This window comes from Hermetia illucens, chromosome 5 (genome assembly GCF_905115235.1).
Source record: "Hermetia illucens chromosome 5, iHerIll2.2.curated.20191125, whole genome shotgun sequence".
NCBI classification, from domain to species: Eukaryota; Metazoa; Arthropoda; class Insecta; order Diptera; family Stratiomyidae; genus Hermetia; species Hermetia illucens.
The window spans coordinates 16,509,551-16,515,550 of NC_051853.1; positions in this window are offsets into that span (position 1 = coordinate 16,509,551).

The following is a 6,000-nucleotide window of genomic DNA, read 5'->3' on the forward strand; positions in this document are numbered from 1 at the left end:
AGGCACCCTCCCCCAAGGCTACCCGACCAAAAAAGGCAAAAATTCCGCCCATCACTGGGTATAAAATTAATGTTCCTCAATTCTTGAGGATATTAAAAGAGGAAGGGTTAAAAGCAATCCTAAAAAATACGAGGGCCGATAGGACCCTCATTTTTGCTCAAAGTCTTGAGGATCATGCAGCGATCTTCAACCTTATTAAGGAAAAGGGACTGCATGCCACGACCAGTACTCCTCCGGCTTTAAGGACTCAGTCCTTGGTCATCCGTGGTCTTCATAGAGAGACTGAGCCGGCTGACATAATGCGCGAACTCAACGAAGAGTATCCGTGTGTGTTTCAAATCTAGTCACACGAGCCGACAAACTGGCCCACAGCCTGAACCCGGCCCTTCCATTGAAGTCGCAATCGGGGCTGTTCATGGCTACTTTCGAGCCAGAACAAGATCTAAACGAAGCATTTAAGGTGAAATATATCCTTCACCAGAAAATTTCGCTTGAGAAAATCAAGCCGTTTCAAGAAGTGCAGTGCTACAACTGCCAAAACTTTGGGCATATCGTCATCAATTGCTCCATCGTACACCGGTGCGTGAGGTGCACGAAAACCCATGTGCGAGGGGAATGCTCAAATCCCACCGCAGACAAACCAACTTGCTGCAATTGCGGCCAGGCCGGACACCCCGCCAACCCAACTATCGTGGATGCCCGGCATACAAGGACATGGTTGCCAGAAGGGAAGCTGGCAGGGCGAAAAAAAATGCCGAGACCATGAATGCCAAACAGGCGGTGACTCAGATGTCACAAAGCTTGGCCAAACCGGGCGTTTCTTACGCTCAAGCAGCTAGAAATACTCTCCCTAGAGCTGCAGCCCCCCAAACTCCTCTTACCCAAACAACTAGGAACACTATTCCTAGAACTACAGCCCCTCAAGTCCCTCAAGGCAACAAATTGGCCTTCCAAAACTTGGTCGAAACTCTCGCTTCGGCCCAAACAAATGAATAGCGACAATTAGCCGCTGTCCAACTTTTGATGAGTTTATGGAGTTCGTCACATTTAACTCCGCGTCCTTGGTCTCACACGCCCAACGTGCCACCGCACAAGAGTTGGTCGATTCCCTGAAAGCAGACTTCTTCTGTGTTTCAGAGACACATTTAAAAAGCAGGCACAACGTTTATTTTACCGGATATAACATTATCCGGGACGACACCAACAGCGGTTCCGCCCTTTTAGTCAGAAAAGACTATGCATTTGAGGAAGTCTCCATCAAAAACCTGCAGACCTGTTCCGCAGCAGCGGCCTTAGTTAAAACTAACGACAATAGACGCATCTTAATAGCTGCAGTCTACATAAAATGTAACTCTCCCTCTGAACAACTGGGCCAAGACTTACAAATCTTGAGCGATCTCCAGTCTAAATCTAAATACCTAATTTTTGGTGGGGACTAACTCACGGCACACTTCCTGGGGCGATTTGGCAAAAAACCGAAATGGGGTTGCCCTCGAAAAATGGATCCATAATCAAAGTCCATTAAACCAGCTTGAGATGATCTTGCCAGACACACCCACAAGGCCTGCAAGTCAGTCAATACTTGACTATTTTCTAATGTCCGCAGACGTCACTCTCACACTGCAGGTGTTAACGTGCAAAACTTTACCAGGGATGTCCGATCACTTCGCAGTTGAACTTATACTTTCCCTAAACTCTCAACTGCAAAAGCGAGTACCCAGCGCAATAAGATCATTCGCCCATACTAACTGGGATAAATTCAGGACAGAATTAGCACCACAACTAAACCTGAAAAAAATCACTGTCTCGCAAAATCTAACGGACAAAGAAATCGATGAGGCCATCATCTTGGCTACTGATGCCATCTCTGCCAACTCTGCTACACGCAGAAACACAAAGCTCCTCAAAATCGATGAGATTCAGTTCAATAAACTACCGCACGAGATAATGAAACACCTGAAAGTCAGAAAAATCTGGCGCAGAAATCTCAAACGAAACTTCCACAAAAATGGCAACAGAACTAACACGGAATATAAAGTGTTAATTTCGCGGATTAACTGCCTTAGTACATTAATCCGTCAAATGGTGGAACAATTCCGTAGCAAGGAACTCACTCGCAAGCTAGCAGATGTGAAACCCGGATCTAATATGTTTGTACATATAAATAGGCTGACAGGCCGCAACAGATCCAAAAACTTCGTTCTTACCAAGAACAATGAAAACATCGGCAGTGACGCTAGGAAAGCTCAAATACTCGCGGAGTCTTTCCTAAATCAACTAAACTCTCCTTCACCTAGTAACAACCGAGCCGTCAGTTCGATTGTAGGCACGACAATCAAAGACTTTCTTCATGAGCATTCACTCAAACTAACTACCTTCTCTACCTTTAACCCATCCTGCAAACCAAATGACCCAAAAACCTTTTTGAGCTTATCACAGCTCGCAGCCATCACTAAAAGCCTTAACGGCAAAAAATCAACTGGACCAGATGACATATCAAATATTGTCATCAAAAACCTCCCTAGGGCATCAATGAAGTTCCTTCTTGCAGTCTTCAACAACTGCATCAATAATGGTTACTTTCCCACTACTTGGAAAGTAGCAAAGATAATCGCCATTAAAAAAAAAGGCGGCTCCCACGAACCACAAAACTTCAGGCCCGTCTCTCTCCTCTCCAACTTGGGCAAGCTCTTCGAAAAAGTATGGACAGTGGGATTAGTCCAACATTGCGATCGGAAAAACATTATTCCGAACCATCAATTCGGGTTCCGGACAAAGCACGGGACCCAACACGCACTAAGCTACCTTCACGATTCAGTGAGTAGCAGACTTAACGTCAATAACAAGCCCACAGTATTGTGTGCATTAGACCTCGAAAAGGCATTTGATTCCGTGTGGGTCAATGGACTTATCTTCAAATTAATCAGCCTTGATTTCCCTATCCCGGTGATCCGACTTATAATAAGTTTCTTCGAAGATAGGCATTTTTACGTCAGCGTGAGAAATGATTATTCCGAATTCCTACCGGTCACTTCTGGAGTACCGCAGGGATCCATTTCAGGACCTACACTCTACAACATTTTCACGGCCGACGCTCCAATCCCAGAGAGCGGCACAGAACTATTACAGTTCGCTGACGACACGCTTATCTTCTCGTCGAGCCTCCGACCCGGTAAGGCAGCTAATGCTATTGAGAAATACTTAACAGATCTCTGCAAGTACTACCAGACCTGGGGGATAAAAATCAACGAGGCTAAAACACAGGTTATTACTCTTCGGAGAAAATCCAGATACTTGGGATCTAGATCTATCCACAGAAAAGCTAAACGCTTAAAGCTACGCATCGGGAATACCGTAGTAAACAGTTCACAACAAATGAAATACCTGGGAATGCTATTTCATGAACACCTACGATTCGACCCCCACCTTAATCTTGTTCTCAGCAGAGCACGCGGTGCACTAAGTAAAATCTACTCTATTCTTCGTAAAAGAGTAGGACTTTGCACTAAATCTAAACTGACCCTATACAAAGTCCTCATAAGACCGATTCTTTGCTACGGAGCCCCTACATGGATCTCTTGCTCGACCAAAGCTATGAAGAAGTGCGAGTCCTTCGAGCGCAAAATTTTGAGACACTTCGTCGGCTTGTCATACAATTGGAAAACCAAGAAGTGCGGCCGCAACGCCGAAGTGTACAGGCGAGCAAAAGTTAAACCTCTTCGAGAGTTCGCTCTCAACCTGTTAGAAAGATTCTTCGAAAGAACGGAGAATCACCCCAATCCACTCATGAGGCAACTTTATCTGGAGGGTAACTCCACCCCATTGGCCACATTCTTAAGGTCTTGCCAAATTGTGAGCTCTGCATTAAAACCCGCCATTGTCTCTCTCTTCGACACTCCTTGCCTGGTAGGGGTGCACAGAGGTTAAGCGCGAAATTGTGAGCGCTATAAAAACATTAGTTATAAGAATTAGATTTAAGTATTATTTATTAGATTAGATTAAGTTAGAATAAGTAAGTAAATAAGCCTTCTCGCGCTTTAGGTGCAGGAGCAGTTTTTTTCAAATATATGTCCAGTTTTTTTAATCACGAATTGTCAAGATCTATGTGTAAAGTAAATACACCGTAAAAAGTAATGTCAGAGAAGGTCGGGCAGGCCAAACAATGTAATAGCCACTCGTTTTTTTTTTAATATTTAATTATGACACATAAGCTACATTTAGGCTAGTAATAAGAAACAAACGCTATGTATTTAATGTAAGTCACTGGTTTTCAAATAAATGATTTTTTTAAAAAAAAAAAAAGTAATGTTATATTTGGTATCCGTCTCGACACTAGACTAAATATGTTAATTCTCCCCAACGGGCCTTTAAGATGGTCACCAGTACCACCATTCAAAGCTCCCTCAACGATTACCTACCTAGCCGTGGCGAAGGAGCTCAGTAAGAAAGATTTTCTAGGGATCAGACCCCTAGCCAAAGTGTGACTACGGTGCCGAGAGCTGAATGGTCACAGGGTTTACGAAGTGGCCGTGAATGGTGAATTCTGCACACCAGGCGACCTCCAATTTCAACTTGCCGTGTATCGACGAAAAGGGGCTTTACCGAGATCGACTTACTTTCCCTGGTAAAAGTAAGACCATGGCAGCCAATTATGAAAACTCGCAAAACAAAAAACCGAAAAGAAAACAAAAACCAGAGTTAGATTTTGATCTTGTCCAGCCAACTCAGAGCGAAGTGCAATCCTGAGGTCATCGATGGAGTACCTGAGTTTAGACGCATTCTCCAATAATTCAAGTGGCAACCAATTCAATTGGGACCTAATCTTAGCGGACGAACCGAAGCAGGCCCCATCTGTCAGCACTGACCCCGGGCTCCAATCGGCACCACTTGCTGAGAATAAAGTCTTCCCTACGGTTAAGCATCCCTCTTCGGACAGAAAATAGCCTCCGGGCGAACCGCTTCCATTCAAATCACAACTGACGGGTTGTGCCAGGGTTGAAGCTAAAGAGGCACCCGGAGCACCTGTGGTTAAGGGCAAATCTAACCGGCAGCGTTCGCCTGACGATGCCACCTCTTTGCTCAAAAATCAGGAAAGAGGGCTCGCCCAGCGATTGCTGAGTCTCTAAGTGATCACTTTAGGCAACGTGCTTGTCAGAAAGGCAAATCTATGCAGACAGCACTCCATGAGCAAAAATTGAAAAGGCGATGTCCGAAAAAGGATACTCCTTAGGCGCATAGGGGTCAAGCAGTGCACTGCAGGATAGACTGATGCGGAACATAACTCCCTGAGGCCAACCTATCTCTCTCTAAGGATGAGTTGTCTCTCCTCTGGGACGGTGTGTGCCTTTTCAGGGGCCTAGCCTCTCGTCTACCAAGACCGTTAGTGAGTGGTGATAGCCACACCCTGTACGAGGTGACCCTACTATTAACAAAACGCCACGGATCTAGACTGGGGAGTCGAAAAACACCTCCCCCAATCCAGGGTGTCATGCGAACCGTGCCCATTGGATAGTTTGCAGTCGGTGGTAACTGACTGTATTCGAACGGAGCCTCACTGATACCTCGGCGCCTCAGTGAGTAAGTTAGACCTTACCGTGCTACGGGGGGCTATGGCACGGCGGACCTCTTAACCCCCATACTCGTGGGAATCAAATGAGTACAAAACTAGAAAAGAAAACAAAAACCAAAAAAGCGGGGCCCCGTACCGCACCAAAACTGGTTAATCAGACGGAGGCACGTCTCCGAATTACTGAGAGCCAGGTGACTACACCCAAGAAGGAAGAAGTTGGGACGTCAAGCAGTGGATCCAAGGTGAGCATTGGTATACTGCGTGGACTACAGCCAACGAACACCACTGCTCAAAGAGCAGGGGCCAGCAAAAGCACGTCTGAGATGAATATAACAGACGTCAGGAAGGAGACAGGTCTCAGTGACGCCGGGGTTAAATGGTACCTGCGCTATCTGAAGGAAGGCCTGAAACCAGAAGAGGCCCTTAAGAAG